The sequence below is a fragment of the Hyperoodon ampullatus genome (genome assembly GCF_949752795.1).
Source record: "Hyperoodon ampullatus genome assembly, chromosome: 6".
NCBI lineage: Eukaryota > Metazoa > Chordata > Mammalia > Artiodactyla > Ziphiidae > Hyperoodon > Hyperoodon ampullatus.
Genome location: NC_136919.1, coordinates 122709606 through 122730511, shown reverse-complemented (window position 1 = coordinate 122730511; position 20906 = coordinate 122709606).

Here is a 20906-nt window from a genome sequence, read left to right as displayed (position 1 = left end):
GACACTATAAAACTCTTAGAGGAAAACATAGGCAGAACACTCTATGACATAAATCACAGCAAGATCCTTTTTGACCCACCTCCTAGAGAAATGGAAATAAAAACAAAAATAAACAAATGGGACTTAATTAAACTTAAAATCTTTTGCACAGCAAAGGAGACCATAAACAAGACAAAAAGACAACCCTCAGAGAGGGAGAAAATATTTGCAAACAAAGCAACTGAAGAAGGATTATCTCCAAAATATACAAGCAGCTCATACAGCTCAATATCAAAAAAACAAACAACCCAATCAAAAAATGGGCAGAAGACCTAAATAGACATTTCTCCACAGAAGACATACAGATGGCCAACAAACACAAGAAAATATGCTCAGCATCACTAATCAGAGAAATGTAAATCAAAACTGCAATGAGGTAACACCTCACAAGGGTTAGAATGGCCATGATCAAAAAATCTACAAACAATAAATGCTGGAGAGGGTGTGGAGAAAAGGGAACCCTCCTGCACTGTTGGTGGGAATGTAAATTGATGCAGCTGCTATGGAAAACAGTATGGAGGTTCCTTAAAAAACCAAAGATAGAACTACCATATGACAGAGCAATCCATCCCACTACTGGGCAGATACCCAGAGAAAACCATAGTTCAGAAAAGCACATGCACCCCAATGTTCATAGCAGCACTATTTACAATAGCCAGGACATGGAAGCAACCTAAATGGCCATCGACAGAGGAATGGATAAAGAAGATGTGGTACATATATACACAATGGAATACTACTCAGCCATAAAAAGGAATGAAATTGGGTCATTTATAGAGACATGGATGGACCTAGAGAGTATCATACAGAGTGAAGTCAGAAAGAGAAAAGCAAATATCATATATTAATGCATACATGTGTAATCTAGAAAAATGGTACAGATGATCTTAGTTGCAAAGAAGAAATAGAGACACAGACGCAGAGGAGAAATGTATGGATACCAAGGGGGAAATGGGTGGGGTGGAAGGAATTGGGAGACTGGGATTGACACATATATATTATTGATACTATGTATAAAATGGACAACTGATGGGAACATGCTGTGTAGCACAGGGAACTCACCTAGTGCACTGTGGTAACCTAAATGGGAGGGAAGTCCAAAAGGGAGCGGATATCTGTATGTGTATGATATCTGATACTTTTTGTTGTGCAGTGGAGGCTAACACAACATTGTAAAGCAACCATGTGCCAATAAAAATTAATTAAAAAAGAGTAGTCAGTAATTGATGAAAGCTTTGTAACTTCTGCATCGCATAACAGGATTGAATTGGGAGGAACAAAAGTGGGGCCCCATGCTCCTCTGTATTCTGAGAGAGCTTACAGGAACTGCAGGTAGAGTCTGAGTCTGTTATTCTCCCAATTTAGCAAATGCAATGCAAGACCCAACCTGACAAAAATTAACGAGATGATTTGACAAATTGAATCTTTAGACAACTAGGAAGTATTATCTATTACTGATAGGTATGGTGTTGTGTCTCTGAGATTATAGGACGTTTAGATGTTCCAAAACTGAGTTAGTTGGAGAAGATTTACCTGTATTTGCATTCAGTATTGCCAGAAAGTCTCCATACATTATCCATTTTCTAAATATTTGTTTGTTTGTTTATTTTTGGCTGCGTTGGGTCTCCATTGCTGCGCACGGGCTTTCTCTAGTTGTGGCAAGTGGGGCTACTCTTTGTTGCGGTGCATGGGCTTCTCACTGCAGTGGCTTCTCTTGTTGTGGAGCAGGGATGCTAGGCGTGCAGGCTTCAGTAGTTGTGGCACAGAGGCCCTGGAGCACAGGCTCAGTAGTTGTGGCATGCGGGCTCAGTTACTCCGTGGCATGTGGGATCTTCCTGGACCACGGCTTGAACCCATGTCCCCTGCATTGGCAGGCAGATTCTTACCCACTGCACCACCAGGGAAGCCCCTCCATTGTTTACTATAAAATTTTTATAATGTTTTGAAGGCTCGGGTTAGAAATACTTATCTGTTGGCAGCATAAACTGAACCTAATGTTTTGTTCAACTTATTTATTTATTACCTACCCCCTTAGTTTTGATGTAATTTACAAAGATACTAAAGTACAAAAAGAAAACAATAATTGAGAAAATTCAGGATATAAGAAAAATATGAATGAGAAAATTAAGGCTACGACAGCCATCAAAACCAAGAATCACACACACAAAAAAAGTGATCTTGGAGCCAGATCTCTGGCTCTATTACTAAGATTTGCACCAAAATTGCCAAAATAATGAAGCTTATTAAGTCACATTACTCGCCCTAAAAATTCTTCTTCATAATATAATACTTAAGAGAAAGAGAGAGAGAGAGAGAAGTTCACAATGTAGTCAAATTTTCTAATCTTTTCCTTCGCGATTTGCGATTTTTGTATTTTAATGAAGAAATTCTTCCAAGGTCATAAGGATAATCTCTCCATCTGCTTCCAAAATGCTTAAGGTTCTGCCTTTCACACATAAGCCCTTGATTCACTCGGGTTTCTGTTTTTGTTTTTTTTTTTTTTATTTTTTTATTTTATTTATTTATTTTTTTTTGTGGTACGCGGGCCTCTCACTGTTGTGGCCTCTCCCGTTGCAGAGCACAGGCTCCGGACGCGCAGGCTCAGCGGCCATGGCTCACGGGCCCAGCCGCTCCGCGGCATGCGGGACCCTCCCGGACCGGGGCACGAACCCGCGTCTCCTGCATCGGCAGGCAGACTCTCAACCACTGCGCCACCAGGGAAGCCCCTGTTTTTGTTTTTAATGTTGTGAAATAGAGATTCACTTTCATTCTTTTTCTACATGGAAAAATCAATTATCCCTAGTCATTCTAGTTGAGGGAAAATGAGTGGGAAAGTAAAATGACCACTGTGGCCAGATTAAGACAATTCAGTACCAATATCTGGATTCCAACCTCAGTGAAGCATGGAGAACACTGGTGCTGTAACCCTGGCAGAGACACAGGCTGCTCAGAATGATCGCCTTGACTCAGAACTTGCGGTTTTAGCCTTTCCAGCACCCTCACACATAATAAAGCATCTTTATTTGGAGCTTCACTAATTCAGAATTGTTAGCATTCAGTTACTCTGTTGAAGTTTAACTCTACCAAGAATAATGACAGAGATTGCAAACATCTTAGGAGTATAAAGGGGGATGTTCACAAGAAAGAAAACTATCTTCAAGGACTTCAAAGAACTTGTTTGTTTAGAATGTTATGCTTAAATATATGTTTAAGTCAGTCCACCTCTTAGGAACTTCTACTAAGCAATCATCATGTTTTTACACATTGATAGGAAGAAATAATAGTTTTTAGGCTAATTTGAAGTAGCTTTTTTCCCAGAGTCATATCATCTTTTTAAATAGAAGCAAATACACTGCAATACTGTTTAATGAGTTTAAAAAAATGGAAAATAATCCTTTAGTTACACTGGTAATCACATGTTTTACTCAAAGGAATTAATTTTGAAGAAGACAATTAGGATTAAACAGAAGTGTCAAAACTTGTCAAATTGTGTAATTTACTAATCATTGACCCATATTAGTTTTATTGATTTTATTTTATGTGCTATGTGGTTGAATTATCTAATGTGTAACAAATTACCCTGTGGCAGAGTAGCACAAAGCAACAAACATTCGTTGTCTCGTACGGTTCCTGAGATTTAGGACTCTGGATGGCACCCTTGGGTACTGGCTCAGCTACCACTTGAACTGCCGTCACGGAAGGCTCAGCTGTGGGAAGATCCCCTTCCAAGCTTGCTTACCTGTTCGTTGGCAGGCCTGGGCTCTCGCTGGCTGTGGGTCTCAGTTCCTTGTCACAGGGGACCCTCCAGAGCTGCCTGAGTGTCCTCTTGCGAGATGACCTACTTCCCCAGAACGAGGGAGCCAAAAGAGGAGTGTGAGCTAAATCCTGAGGACATGCCATCCCTCTTGCTGTTCTAGGGCCACACAGACCAACCCTGCTACAAAGTAAGAGGGGATTACATGGTGGGGGGTGAACTAGGAGACCGGAAAGATTGGAAGCCATTCTGATGGCTTTGCTGTTACACTGTGTTATTTTTAAAAAGAATACAGAAAAAAAAGGGAAAAAACACAAATATAGGGAGCAGGAGATGTCCATTCAAATAGAAGGCTCAGAAATATCCCCATGTATATATAAAAACATAGTACACACAAGAGTGGCATTTATAGGGACTTCCCTGGGCTAGTGGTTAGGATTCCGGGCTTTCACTGCAGTGGCCCAGGTTCAATCCCTAGTCGGGAAAGATGCTGCAAGGCACGTGGTATGACCAAAAAAAAAAAAAAAAAATCTCCGAGGAAAAGAGTGGCATTTATATATACTTCTGGGTATTCTATTATGCTTCTTACATGCTTTGGGGTCTTCTATTTCAATCCATTGGTCTATTGTGGCATCATCATTATTCTGGTTTTGATTACCAGACCTTTATAACATATTGCAATATCTGTTAGGGAAAAAAAACCACAAAAGAAAATATTAAACAAGAACAAAATTACAATTTTTAAAAAACTGGCTTTTATTTTTATGCTGAAATAATTGAGCTTATCTTCCTCCCCTTACAGATTCATTAATGTCAAAGAAGTAGCTATCAACAATTTATGTAAAACAGGAAATAATTTTAACAACTTGGGAAAGGAATGCAGGATAATGAAGCTACATAGTCATAGGGGAAATGTGGAGGGGACATGTGAACAATTGGTTCCCAAGGGGAAGGCAGCAGCTACATGTCTGGGGAAAGGTGACACAGACATGTAGACCCTGGAAGAAAAAAACGGATGATCGCCAAGGTATTCAACTGTAGCTGAACCTTAATATATTGGCTTAGTAACTTTTTATGTTGTGTGGGTTTTATTTTTTTTTAATATTTATATATTTGGCTGTGCCAGGTCTTAGTTGAGGCACGCGGGATCTAGTTCCCTGACCAGGGATCCAACCTGGACCCCCCAGCAGTGGGAGCATGGAGTCTTAACCACAGGACCACCAGGGAAGTCCCCTGTCTGTGGTTCTGATTTTGCTATTTTCATGTCCACACAGAGTAATGTGGCATGAGCGGCCAACTGTAAATCAAGGATACTTGCTTTCTCATTCTCCTGGCCACCATCTCCCTTTACACCTGTGTTATTCGTCGTGTAATAACTTCTATGACAACCTCAAGCCTCGGGGGTATAATGCAGTGGAGGCTAAGTTCTTGCTTGGTCACAGTCCGGTACGAGTGCAGTAGGAAGAGGCGGGGGACTTTTCCACACATGCCCTCAGAGGGACTCTTTCAGCCCATTGACCTTGTCTTCCCCTGAATTCTGTGCACCTGATGACGGGCAGAGAATAAGACAGAACTTGGAGGACTGTGTACGCTGATGATCAGGGGCCAGGCCTGCAAGTGGTGTACGTAATTTCCATTGGCCAGAATGCAGTCACGTGACCCCTGTACGAGGGTCTGGGAAATGCACTAAGGCTGTGCTTCCGGAAGAACCCGGAGGAGTTTGGGGAACACACAATGGTCCCTGCATAGCATCCCCAATGTCCTCCTGGGGCATGAGGCTGTGTGCTCTGCTGAAACCCCGCCTGCAAAACTCTAGCATTCTGTCCTTCAATCTTTCATTTTCTTGTACTTTATGCTTTGAAACAGCTATTCTTCGAATTTGTAGAAATAAGAAGGAACTTTACTACCCAATGAGTTTTGTTGTTGTTGTTTTAATTTATTTATTTTTGCTGTGTTGGGTCTTCGTTTCTGTGTGAGGGCTTTCTCTAGTTGTGGCAGGCGGGGGCCACTCTTCATCGTGGTGCGCGGGCCTCTCACTATCGCGGCCTCTCTTGCTGCGGAGCACAGGCTCCAGACGCGCAGGCTCAGCAGTTGTGGCTCACGGGCCTAGTTGCTCCGCGGCATGTGGGATCCTCCCAGACCAGGGCTCGAACCCGTGTTCCCTGCATTAGCAGGCAGACTCCCAACCACTGCGCCACCAGGGAAGCCCCCAATGAGTTTTTTAAAATTCGTATTGGAGTATAGTTGCTATACAATGTTGTGTTAGTTTCTGCTGTACAGTAAAGTGAACCAGCTGTACGTATACATACATCCCCTTTTTTAGATTTCCTTCCCATTTAGGTCACCACAGAGCACTGAGTAGAGCTCCCTGTGCTCTACAGTACGTTCTCATTAGTTACCTATTTTATACATAGTATCAATAGTGTGTCTATGTCTATGTCAATCCCAATCTCCCAATTCCTCGCACCCCCTCTTCCCCCCTTGGTTTGAGCTGGGTGGTAGACGGTAGGTCTAAATGAAGGCGGGGGACTAGTCTGGAGCTGCTGCGAGTGGTTGGGTGAGGTTGTGCTTCTCTGAAACCACAGGGCTCATACTGCAGGGGATCAGTAAGTGCAGGTTGATGGAAACTCTAACTGGTAAAGGTCCTCTTTTAACTCAGTGCTGCTGAAGTATGAGAATGCAGATTTTAAATGATGGACAGTTGTTTTAAATGCCTGCTTGTATGCAGGTGTGAATTCTTATTCCCAGCACCTTCTCTCCGTGCAATCAACATTTTAAAAAACCTTTGAAGTAAAACAATCTGCACTTTAAAATTTCCATATATAATACAATGAATTCAATAAACTGTCACTTGAGACTGAAGAAAAGAGAAAGGTAATGAAAAATTCTGATTTCTAATGCTGAGATTTCAAAATTAAAGAAGCAAAATAAAATTTAAAACCTCAGATGCAACAGATTTGAACTATTGATATTTTCCCCCTTGATTGATTTGCTTTTGTTATTAAGCATTAAATGACTCATGAAATCAGACATCATATACTCCTTCGCAATCATTTATTTAACTGACCTATTTCTAGGCAAGAGACACAGTTCAAGTCGCTTGGTAGACTTCACAAGAGGAACTGGTGATTGAAATTTTATTTAATGTTGAATTAAGGAATTGTAATAAATTATTTCCTCTTGCTAACACATCTGATTTAAGATTTTCTCAATCCTTAGCTTAAGCAATTGAGGATTTTCCTTAGATTGCATTGATGGATTATTAACCTCCTGTTTTCTCAACTTTGGTTAAAAATAATTCTAATTTGTTGCACAATTCTAGTTCTAGTTTACTTTTTCTCTTTTCTGGGCGCCCAGATTGCTGCTCCCCAAATTTTTTGTTTCAATTTTTTTCTTTTCTTATCATACATTATCCGTAAAGAGCTTCATGGGTAGCTATGCTCATTAGCATCCTGTTCCTTCCTTCCTTCCTTCCTCGCTCCCTCCCTCCTTCTCTCTCTCTCTCCCTCCTTTCCTTTCCTTTCTTTCCTTTTGAACATAAGGCATCAACTAGAGTGAATCATGGCAGTGAAACTCTTGATAAGTTCATGATGTCAGCCATTATGGCATAACACTGAATGACAGGTACCCAGAAAAAGAGTGTTTTCACACAATGCTAATAGTAAAAAGGGATATTTGGAAATAGTTATAAGATAGAACGTTAAATTTTTAATTAAAGGTAGTAGTGAGAAGAACGGCCAAGGAAAAGAGACACTTTCTATAACCATTCATCATTCCATTTGGATTTCCCAGGCTGTAAGCTCCCTAAGAGCAGGACTGTGTGTCCTCAGCCTGGCACAGTCACTCAACGTGTGCTGCATGAATGTGTCAATGAAATCATATGTGAACGGTGAGGCTTATGATATACCCTCGAACGTTTCAAATACAACCAGAATCCTTTCCATGTTGAGATATGAAAATTTGTGCATAGTGTGTAAGACAAAAGTTATACAAATGCTTTTAGTACTGTGAATAGATTATCTTTTTTAAAAAAGAAAGCAAACTGGACAGTCATAAATATTTCCAGGGTCTAGTGCACTGGTTGATGTTCTTTGATCCGTGCTGATGGAAAACTGTCAAATCACATTGAAAATGTCTCCTTGTGATGACAACAGTTTCATTTCTGGAGTGAATTTGCTACCTGCTCCTTTTTTGATTTAGAAAAGTTTAAAAGAAAACAAAAATGTGTTGGATTTCAACCATCTTACTAAAAATTGTGTCAACCAAAAAACAATGCAGGAACACCACTGCTCTCGTTCACCTTCCACAGGCTCACGAAGTCATCCCCGTTACTGTAGCTCCTTTTCTAGAGCACAACCCACGGTGATACATTGTCCCAATATCTGTAGCTCCCACCCATTTGTAAGCTCCCCAGAGACCAGGAGCAAGGTCCTCAATTCGAGTCCCTGGTATAATGCCTGGCCTATGGTATGCACTCATATTTTTAAGCAAAAAGTAATTTGGTGGCGTAAAATTGAAATTTGTTCTTAATCTTTTTAAAAAAAGAAAACCCCCCAATTCTCTTACTCTTGGAAGTAATCCTGAGATCAACTTGGTTATTTGTTAAAATGTTAAGCGGTCTGCCTAATAGCTGTTTGCAGACGGGCCCATCTGTTGCATTTTATTTTGTCCTGTCTTCCCATCAGATTGCTGTCAGTGAGGTGCTCGTAAGCACTGCTCTGAATGTAATGGGTAAGCGGACACCAGGACATATTTACTTGCTCCTTGAGTCTGAATAGTGCCTAGTACAAGTAGGACGTGCCCTTGAATGCAGCAGCTATTCAGCAGACAGAAATTGTCTGAACTGAGGAAGAGCGCTGGCTTCGCTTCCTTCGGTCTACTTTTAGGAAAATAAATACATGTGCGTTCTTAACATTATCTGGTAAAATGGGAGGCGAGGGACTCTAAGCTGAGCCATGTGGACTCCAGGCTCTCTGTTGCTCTCAATCCACACCCACTGTGGTCTGTTTTCCTCCTTTTCTTGTTGTCCTTAAGATCATTTCTAAAATCCTTGGTTTAGCCATGGTGCACCATGGATCACTCACGCCAGCCGTAGGACTGCTTTCTGTTCTTTTATCTCCCTCAGCCACCTCCTTGGCGGGGTAACACCTACTCCTGCATCAGTCTGCTCTTCAAGGAGCCCCTCTGTGATCCACTGGACTAGGTAGCATGAGGTGCCTCCGTTGCCTCGTGGACTGAATCTGAAGTGGGTCTCATCATAACATACCTTACATAACTTACTGTCCACCTTCCTTCTGGGCCTCTAAGCTCTGTGAAAGCAGGGGATTTTCCCGGCTCATCCAGCACTGTGTCTCCAGTGCCCATGCTCAGTTTACAAATGCTTAATTAAATTGAACAGATGATTCATGTCTTCAACTTGATATAGGAGTTTCCACCGAGTAAAGGAAACCTTAGACTGGGAGTTTGTAGAAATGGGTTCCAATCTTATTTGCAGCACGGTGTGTTCTAAGGCCAGTTTCTTTGACCCTCTTCCAACAAAGCAAGTAAAATAGTTTAATTTAGGTTGCCCCATCACAGTTTGTGAAGCTGAGACACTCCTGCACTATGATAAACTCAGCAGAGGTACTGTGGTCCCCTGATGATGACCGTTACGCATGCAACGTGGCTGTAAAGACCAGCAATCAAACAACAGTCCTCCTGTTGGGGCAGGGCAAGGGCTGTCCTTGAGGCACAGTGGGGACTGTCCTACAGCTCTGCTTCTGGTCCGCACAGCCTGGACTCCTCCAGCTACTGACCAGAGTGGGTATCTGTCTGCTGTTTCCCCAGAGTGCACGCAAGACAGAATCATTTCTATTACTTTATTTGTGAACTCTACCCATTAGTGCTCGGTGCCAGGACAACCGTAATGTACCTTTGTGGGTCTCTGTGATTCCCATTTAAAGCCTAATGAGGTCAGTCAAAAGTGAAGCCAAATTTACCACTTATTATTTATCATTTGTATCCAACTTCCAAAAAGAGGAGAACAGGCTGTTTAAATCATACCCTAAGAACAGGAAAGATCAGGGTAACTGGAGTGGTGGATAGTAGGGGTTAGGGCTCAAGCAGGTGACACATGGGGTAAATGGGACACTGACTACAGGCCCTTGATCAGGAGTGTTTCATCCCTCTGTTTTCTTGCTCTTTCTCTTGGAGATGTAAGAATATTTCTTTTTAGACGTCAAAAGAAGAAACAAAAGACCTCCTAGTTCCTGACCTGTAGGTTGATGCAGAAGAACTGGTGTTTCTTCTTAGGTTCCCTCCTTTCCAATTACTCACGTCTTGGTTCAATAATTAAAATACACCCGCTGGATGAATCACATGGTGGGATGATATACGTAATAGAAACTCAGCCACACCTAATTGGTAAGAATAACAAACAGCTCAGCCAACGTGTACTGTGGTCCTCGGTACTCAGGAAAAGGCTTGTTCTCAAAGTCTGTGCCCCACAATGAGCGTGAATGTTCATCAATTAGCTCCTGTCCTCCGAGATCCTCCAGTCTCTGTAGATGGGATTTGTGCTGAAGCTTTTTGTCTTCTTTTTAAAACGCAGGAAAAGAAAATCTTGTAGGTTTTTTACCATAACCTACCTAATGTGACCTATTAAGTCATCCCCTTGGCTGTGGATCTCCGTTTTATTTTGCTGACTTCACCCTGCTTTCCTGGTTCCCACCTCTTTCTTAACACTTGGTTTTTAAAAAGTGAAAAACTTAATAACCAGAAAGCCAGGAACAACCAAGAAACCACACCATTATTTTTAGGCAACACATAAATCATCCCGAAAAAGGTCTCTATCCTGAGGATTTCCCCAGATGTACATTCTACAATTCCCTCTGTATTTTTAGTTCAAGAGTCACAAAACCCAAAGTTTATATTCTTTGTCATTCAGAAAAGAAACTTGCACCCAAAGTGTGAAATTAATGGCCAGCTTTTGCTGTTGTTGTCATTTATCATCTCTGGGAGCAGGATTATGATCTTGAGAAACAGTAGCTACCTCTCTATTTGACTCACGTGAGCTACGTGCAAACCAAAGAATTCTGGTCTTTGAAAAATGTTCCAGGGCTTCCCTGGTGGCGCAGTGGTTGAGAGTCCGCCTGCCAATGCAGGGGACACGGGTTCGTGCCCCGGTCCGGGAGGATCCCACATGCCGCGGAGCGGCTGGGCCCGTGAGCCATGGCCGCTGAGCCTGCGTGCTCGGAGCCTGTGCTCCGCAAGGGGAGAGGCCACAGCAGTGAGAGGCCCACGTACCGCAAAAAACCAAAAAATAGTACCTATTAAACATTCACTTTATGTTCACCTATACATGAACATAAATCACAAAATTAGAGCATAATTCATAAAACTAGATATTCTGTCAGGTGGGCAAAACCTGTATTGTTCATGGAAGCTTGAACCTAAACATTATAGAAGCTTGAACCTAAAACATTAAGTAGATAAATATGCCATATAATAGGTCAGTTATTTCTAAAGGGTAGTAAAGTTGGGGTTAAAAGAGATGATTAAGTAGAATGTGAATTTTTAAAATTTTGATAATTATGCATTAATTTTAATAAGTGTTGAAAAATTAATACCACAGTCCTGTGATTTTACTAGTATCATTGTTTAGTACAAAGCTAAACTTAACTTTATAAAAGTATATAATTTTAATGAAAAATAGTAAGCAATAATATGTGTACTACTCTAGGTATGACTAAAAATGGCATAAGCAGTACCAAGATGAATAAAGTTCAGGAAACACTAACACAGGTAACTCACTAGTATTGGTACCACATCTACTATGTGACTTAAGTGTTACAAAACTGAAATCAGATTATCACAGAAAGTGTGGTGGTTTGGCTCACCGGCTACCACATTTACATAGCATCATTAGGGAAATAACAGTTCCTTAACCTTTTGTTCTTAGGCTTTTTCTATTTAATTACTCTATTCAGTCAATGAATATGGTGAATCTTTGAATACGTATTAAGCATCTACTATGTACAAGGCCTCTTATGGGTAATTTCCAGGAATATAGAAATCTTTTAAAGATACACCACTTTCTTGCTTTAAAATTTTTTTGATAAGGTTTATTTTGAAAAGTAACACTTTCATAATCAATAATTTAGATAAGAAAGAGGAATATTGAGAAGATTCCCAACAATCCCACTATTTAAACAGAGATCAAAATGTTAGTGGGTTATTTCCTTATAGGCTTTTTTAAATGAAAATATATTATTTATTTTATTAACGAGTTAGAACCAGAATGCACTTACTTTTGTATCATATTTTCCCCCACTTACTGTTTCCATTTTCCCATGCTACTAAATATTTTCTAAAACATGATTTGAAGGACCAAATACACCATTGAGCTATTCACCTACCAATACATGTGGCTGAGTTCTAGCCAATACAAGTGATCAGAAGGAATGTTCACCGGTCCAGGCCTGGCTCTTAAGACACATCATAGGGGATCCTGCACCTACTCTTTTTTTCCCTAAATTGCCAGCTAGATGCAAAGAATCCAGTGGAGGGCTTGGGTTCCTCAGGGGATGGGAGGTCCACTGAATGGGAAAAGCCTGGATCCCTAACCGGCTGGGAGGGGCGGAGTCCCTTCCCTCCCCCCAACCTGCAAAGAGGATGGGACTGTGATGTGATACATTTTCATTGTATGAAGCCCCTGAAGTTGTGGGGTTGTTTGTCATAGCGATCAGTCTACCCTTATTCATTGATGTTCTTCCTCAAAGCCTTAAAATCTTCCAAACTCCTGTTCCCTGGTTTGGCAGAACCTTTTCTATGGGCCTTATTTTGACTTTTTCAGTTTGCTTAATCTCAGCTGAAGTCATTTATCTGGTCGTCGACTGGATGCGCGAATGTACTTTATTTCACTTACTGCCACTTCTCAAACCTAAGCAGAACAGGTTGCTGCGCATGATTTTGCCCTAGAAGGCAAATGTTCTACCGAGGACTTATTTAAGAAGGTCCTGCAGGATCTTCTCCTTCTCCACCATCCATCTCGTTTTCTAACACTCTGTACCAAAAAGTTCACGGAACCTACAGTCTTTAGGATGTACTTAGCATAAGTATGCTTCAGTATCTCATTTGAGGCCATTATACTTCCAGGAAACAATGTAAGGTGAACCACTAGAGGTTTTTGCTCCAGGGGTGATATCATTGAACTTATATTTTAGAACAATAATAGTAGTGGTAGGTAGAATGGTTTTAAGAAATAGGAGATTAAATGATGGGAACATGGTAAAGAAACTGCAAAGAAATGTGAATCATAGCAGTGGGAACAGATGCAAAAGGAAACATCGGTGATGGGGTGGTCCTGACTTGTTAATGATGAAATCCGCAAGGAAAAGTGGAAGAAACTATAAAAGATGTCTTAGAAATTTCTTTTTTAAGTGTCAATGGCTAAATCAGGAGCCTAGGAAGAATAGATGATTTGGCGGGAAAATAAATGAATTCCACTTAACGGAGCTGAAACCTTGTGAATGGGTCAATCCACACAAAGATTCAAAACTGAGGAAAAGAAAAAGAACTAGAACTGAATTCTAAACAATGCTGTCTTTTTAGATAGCAGAATTTGTGATGAGACTGACAGTGAGTGGCCCGAGAGACAGGAAAACAACCAAGCGCCCAGAAGCCAAGGGATGAGAACATTTCAGTAACAGTTCTACTGTACTGTTTAACCCGTCCATTAACTTAGTATTTTTTTATTTCTGGAAATTAGGTCTTTTCTCAATTTTACTCATATTTTCAGAGCTCTCTTTTCACTTCTTGAAGTGTATTAAATGTGATTATTTCTGTGTCTGGTAATTCTAACTGCTAAATTTTTCAGGCAGCCTATTTTGTAGAATATTATTTCCCACCCAGGGCTTTGGGAGTTTAGTGACTTTTCAACCGTGAGTGACTGATCTTCTTAGGGACACAGGAACAGGACATTTTTCAAATCCTGAGGTGAAGAGAGTTCTTTCAAAAAGGATTCACATTTGCAGTTCAGATGCCTTGTGACACCATTAGTCTGGGGCCACTTTAAGTTCTTGGTCTGAGGTTTTTCTAGGCATCCAGGTTGTGTGAATTCTGACCGCAAACCAGGGTCAGGGCCACATTATGATGACTAGTTTCCTAGTTGGATGGTGTGGGGTATGTGTAGAGAGACATATCTCTTCAAGGTGAGGGGAATGGGTTCACTCACTTCTCTCTCACCTTGGGGATGGAACCCTTCAGCAATCCTAGTTGTTGAGGTCCTATTAGGCTTTCCACTTTGGGGTGGACCCTGAATTTGTTTTCTGTTCCTAAATCCTTGAACTCAGGATGTAAAAGATACTCAGGCACCCTAGGTTTGGCCAAAGTCCTAAGGCAAAAGCCAGCTTCCATACTCAGCTTACCTTGTCTGTTCAGTCTTTGACCTTAGTATTTATTTTCTTGTTACCCATGGACACATTTAGAAAGATTGCAGAGGTATTTCACCTGGCACTTCCAGTTGTTTTCATCAGCTCAGTTGGCCCCACACCTAAACTGCCACTGTTACTTGGGAGATTCTATCTCCAAGTACAGGTAGTTCCACTTGAGAATATACTGTACACAAGAAAATCTAAACCAAATTGCCGAGTAATCACGTACACAGTTTCTTTAAATAACGTGTGCTGCCAGAGCCTTTAAAGTTTGTTTTACAGGTTATTAATTTAACTACTTACAAAGAGCCTGGAAGCAGCACAACAACTTCAATGATTTGGAACCATAATAGTTGAAGAATAATCAAAATATACCCATATTCTGACCTATTCTAACCACCTCCATGGTCAGAATCCTCGTCCAGGCTACCATGAGCCCCTGTCCGGATTATGAAAATAGCCTCCTAACTGGTCCTTGTTTTTATCGTTGTTCCTTTCCTTACCAAACCCAGAAGCCAGAGGCTGTGGTCCTACTTGGATGTGAGTTACATCGGGCCACCCCACCCACACTTTCTCAGCCAAAGCTCTCCTCCCGTCCTTGCTTTTCCTAAAACAAGCAGGAATGTTCTTGCCTCAGGGCCTTTGTACCTGCTGCTCTTTCAGCCTGAAGCCACCTCCGCTCAGGTAGCCATTCGCCCTGTTCCCTCAGCCCTTCAGGTCTTGTCCAGATATCATCCCCTCAATGCGACCATCTCAGACTCTTTAAAATTGAAACCTTCCCTCACTCCCATCCGCATTCCAAATCCCACTTCCCTCCTTGATTTCTTTCCACAGTATTTCTCTTCTACTACACCACCTAAGTAAATGAGTTACTCTTGTAAGCTCTTAGGATAATTCTTGGCACATAAGTGATATACCAGCATCAATAATGATACATAATCATTTACATACCTTGTTTATTGTCTGACTCCATGACCACAAGGATTTCTGCTCCTCTAGTTTACTGCTGTTTCCCATCATTTAAAACAATGGCTAGCACACGATACATGCTCCAAACACTGCTGAATAAATAGAAATATCTATAAATATACAATAAAAGATCATAAAAAGGGATTGTTAAAAATCTTTTTACATAGTTTGAGAAATAGGAGCCATCCCATAAGACCAAGACCTCAAAGACCATTCTCCAAAAAAAAAAAGGAATTAAAATTCAAATTTCAAAACTCTTTGCAATATGCCAAAAGGTACATTTATCTAAATGACAGTATTTTTTATGCAAAAAGATCTATTTCGCATTGCCTCGACCAATAGCTCTAAGAATACCATACTTCACTAAGTCTCGATTTGCATACAGTTACCACAATAACACCCATGCATATCATATACCCTCACAAGTGAAAAGTCACAAACCAAAGTTTTAAATGACAGTATTTTGAGCTCCTGTGAAGATCAGCACTCTGGGCCCACATCTCCCAGGTGTGGCCCTCCAAGTAGTCATTAACATAGAGCCACACGTTCAAATAAAGAGAAAATGTACTGTTCACTGTTCAGTCTAAAAAGATGAAATTTCTGGGCATCAGCAAGGTGGAGAATGACATCGTTGGAAAACATAAGGCTTAGAATTACCAGATATCTACTCCCAGGCCAGCCTCTAATTCCTGGATCATTTAGGATAATCTCCCTGCATATACCCAGCATACACCTCAGTTTCATTCGTATGCAACTTTGCTTATCTCCTCTGAAGTGTCAGAAAAGGCTTCTAGGCATAGTCAATTACTAAAAATAACCCAATCTTATTATAACTAGTCAAAACCATTCAGAAGATGGTGCAAAGCGCTTCTTTGTCGTTCCCATCATGTGCCTTTTGGGCTGCAGGCTGCCTTTTACAAGCAGGAGAATGTTCCTTCCTCCTTGGCCCCTTTCTTCTGCTCCACACCTCTTCACCTCCCTGCAGAGACCCTGCTCATCCAGCTACACCTATTGTGGTCCGGCCAGAGAGATTTGGCAAAATGCATCATCTAGAATCTCACATTCTTTAATATGGGAACCTGATACCTTCAAGAGAAACCAGCCTCTGTTTTGCTAATACAGTTGGCTGTCTGCTGACAGTGAGTTCTACTTCCTGAAAATATTCGGAAAAAATAAAATTCCAGAAAGTTTCAAAAAGCAAAACTTGAAGGGCTTCCCTGGTGGCGCAGTGGTTAAGAGTCCACCTGCCGATGCAGGGGACACGGGTTCGTGCCCCGGTCTGGGAAGATCCCACATGCCACGGAGTGGCTGTGCCCGTGAGCCATGGCCGCTGAGCCTGCGCGTCGGGAGCCTGTGCTCCGCAACGGGAGAGGCCACAACAGTGAGAGGCCCGCATACCGCAAAAAAAAAAAAAAAAAAAAAAAAAGCAAAACTTGAATTTGTCACACTAATGGGAACTATTTAAATAGCATTTACAGTGGGAAGCAGCAGCATGGCACAGGGAGATCAGCTCAGTGCTTTGGGACCGCCTGGAGGGGTGGGATGGGGAGGGTGGGAGGGAGGGAGACGCAAGAGGGAAGGGATGTGGGAACAGATGTGTATGTATGACTGATTCACTTTGTTATAAAGCAGAAACTAATAAAAATAAATAAATAAATAATAAATAGCATTTACATTGTACTTAACAACTATTTACATAGTATTTATATTGTATTAGGTATTATAAGCAACCTAGAGATGATTTAAAGTATAAAGAAAGATGCACATAGGTTACATGTGAATATATACCATTTACACTTGAGCATCCTCAGATTTTGGTCCGAGGGGTCCTGGAACCAATCCCCCTCAGATAACGAGGGACAACTGTACTGATAATCTCTCAGAGCATAACTTTGATGCAACAGAGTTGGAAAAGAAAGAAGCTCTTTCAGTAAGAGGCACCAGGAACCCACGTATCATACATAAAATGAGTGTTGCCTAGACTCTCATTTCTAATTTCCCTTCAAGTATTAAAATTTCATGAAATTAGAGTATGAAATTCACTGAAGAAAGACTCAAGTTCTCAGAAGAGTGTGGTTAAATGACATGAAAAAAGTCTTCAAAACTGAAATTTGTCAAGGTATTACTGTAAGTCCTATGACAGTTTGTGCATATAAACTTCCACATCAGTGGGCAGATAGGTAGTTTCAGTTTATTATCTAGGAATTACAGCACTCATTTTGGTCAGATAAAAATGTAGAATGGTGCACCCTCCTTCCCCAGCCCCTAAATAAGGGCAAAGCCACCTACTTCTAAAACACTTTTGCAGAACATTTAGATATTATCGCCTTTTAAGATCTATTGATTCAAAATGATTAAAGCATGGGGAAGAAAAGTACCTTAACCTTTGTACACATTATCAAGTCATACAAAGACACTGAAACTCATAAAGATTAGGGAAAACTGAGATAAAGAATTTCATAGCTGAGGTGAAGTGGGGAGAGTGACTAGCTTCGGTTTCTAAGATGTTTATTTTTTAGTGACAGAAGTACCTGATATAATTATTAGCTATAAAAAGATTGGGTTATTTTTAGTAATGGACTATGCCTAGAAACCTTTTCAGACAACTCAAAAGAGAAATAACAGAATTGCATACAAACAAAGAAACTGAGGTATAGACTGCAGAGAGATTACCCTAAATGATCTGAGCATCAGAGGCTGAACAGGAAGTAGATACCCGGTAATTCCAAATCTTTTATTTTCCAACTATGCCATACTGCATCTTGCTAATGCCTGGCAAGTTCACCATTTTTTTAATTTGCATTTTTAAAATTAATTTTTATCGGAGTGTAGTTGCTTTACAATGTTGTGTTAGTTTCTGCTGTGCAACAGAGTGAATCAGCCATAGGTATACATCTATCCCCTTTTTTGGATTTCCTTCCCATTTAGGTCACCACAGAGCACTGAGTAGAGTTCCTGTGCTATATAGTAGGTTCTCATTCGTTATGTATTTTATACATAGTAGTGTGTATATGTCAGTCTACAATCAGAACTTCAGAACTGGAAGGGGTGTTCAAGATCCTTTGGCCCAACACCTTCGTTTTAGAGTTGAAGACAGTATACAGAGTATTTCTTTGCAAGATAATCAGAAATGAGCAATTATTTAAGATCTGGATTCTTTTTGAAAGACTTCAGCATATCATAATGGTAACCGAAATACTACAAATAATAAATGGAATAACAAGTATTCTGATTTCCAGTGTTGTTCTTAAGCCTCCAAAGACCCTGACCTCTTGGGATGCAAAGCCTTGTGTGGCCCCCTTCCACACGGCACCAGTCCACAGCTTCTGGACCCCTGTCTCTCTTTCTCTCCCTCCCTCCCTCCCCCTCCCAGATCTCTCCCTGCAGGAAGCCAGCTGCCTTGTCCTGAGCAGCTCTGTGACAAGGAACTGAAGTGTCCCTCAGTAGCCCGTGAGGCCTGCCTGTTGGTCTTGGGAGTGAACTTGGAAGCAGGTTCCTCCAGGCCCATGTGACAGCCTGGTAACAACCTCAGGAGAGACCCTGGGCCAGAGCCACCCAGCTGAGCCACTCCTGGATTCCCGACCCTTAGAACTGCATGAAATAGTAAAAGTTTGTTGCTTTAAAATGCTACATTTGGGGGTAATTTGTTACACAGTAAGAGATAACTAATAAACACTGTCCAAAATTAATATGTTCTTAACAAACTTAAGAGTATATTATTAAATAAAAAAAATATATTTTTAAAGTATATTTTTTATAATTAAAAAAATTTAAATAGCAATTATTTTCTAAACAATATAATACTTTTTTTTTTTTGGCCACGTGGCTTTCGGAATCTTAGTTCCCTGACCAGGGATCAAACCTGGGCCCCAGGCAGTGAAAGCATCGAGTCCTAACCACTGGACCACCAGGGAATTCCCTATAATACATTCTTAACTTAAAAATACTATCACAGATGTTCTTCTTTGAAAAGAGGTGATCAAAAGGTTTACAGAATAGGCACTAGGATATTTAACCAGTAATTTATAGGTCACTGAGACTAATTTAACCTGAGCTCTTAACAATCACATAGAGTTAAAATTGAACTTTGGTTGCCGATAGTACTTGCCCATGGCTATGTGTTCCCATTTCAATACAATTTAATTCATTCCTTCCTTTCTTTCTTCCTTTTTTGGAAATCTCAGTAGACACGATAATCTGAATTTAAATTAAAATTATCACTTCCTTCTTAGCCCTGAGTAAACCCAGTAGGATTCAAAGTGAGGGGAAATAACAGTCTACAAGCTGACGGTGATAACCACTATAGCTAAAATAATCACCTTTCTAATTAAATAAAACCCACAAAGTTTTATCCTTGGAAGGAGAAGCTCCAGGTAGGGAGGACCAGCAGTTGATATAGTCCTGGCCTTTCTTCTAAGTTTCATCTTCTGTTTATATTCTCAATCCAATTATTCATTATTTCACCAAAAAATATTTATTGAACCCTTTCTACAAACGGGATACAAGGATGAACTGGACAGACAAGGCTCCGTCCTCACATACCTTATGTCATTACCAGGGAGGGAGAGGTGGCGCACCCAGCAGGGTACCGGTCCCGTGTGTTGGTGGGGAGGGCCCTGGGGGATGGGAGGGATTCAGGAGGAAGCATGGGAAAGCTTTTGTGTCACTTCAGGCAAAAAGAATCCCCCCCCCCAGCCCGTTAGCAAAGGGAGTTCAAGACACACTTAGAAACTCAGGTGTTCAGCTTGGCTGCAGGATAAAGAAGGAAGGAAGGAGTGGTTAGACCCCCAGAGCGGGCATCTCACCTCTAAACAGCAGCTCCGGCAAGGGCACAGCTCCTCATGGTGGGTTCCCCTCGGACAGACCAGGCAGGGGAAGAATTTAAAAGCAACAAATCTTGAGGCCCTGACCTTTTGCATCCTAAGAACACATTTATATTCCGGGCCCAGAAGGCTAGCCCAGCTTGGCAAGGAGTATGGACGCAGCAGACACGAATTCCGAGACTAGAAATCTAATCTCTAAAAATCTGATTTCTCTACAAACCTAGTCTGCTTTGAATCCCAGCTTGAGAACAATGGTAATGCCAGCCCCACTCACATGGCGTAAAGATTAAATGCAGTAACATGTGTGAAGCATCCTGCAAACACCAGGTCTTCAAAAGAATTATCTTTCCCCCGTTACTTTGGAGCCCCCAGCTGAAGACACCATGTCACCATCTGCCACATGAGCCACCATAACCTGACAGAGGACAAGGCTCTCTTGGCTGTCCCCTGTCCCTCCAATTAAGTTCTGGTCTCAACCCTCTTTCCCAGCGAACCCTGGGTTAGACAAACCAGAAGTATTCCCCTACAACAATCCCTGTCATATGGTAACTGTAGTATTCATTAAGAAAAAACGAATTACACTCAGACACACTGAGACTTGCCCCATTACTCTATCTGTACTTTATATTTGCATATGTACTTGACCTCCTTTATTCCTTTTGATGATATTGTGAGGTGAGTATTGCAATCACTGTCGGGCAGACAAGAGCCCAAGGTTCAGAGAGGTTAAGTGACTGACCATGAACCAAGCTTTGGATGCGTGTAGCTCCTCATTTTCTAAAGAGTTGGGTCAACTCTGCTGAGGCTGCCTCCTTGCAAATGCTGCAACAACAGGCTTGTATTTTATACTTTGAGTTTCTTTTAAACATTGCTAGGCCTCAGAGGAGTCTGGGCTTTTACAACCATATA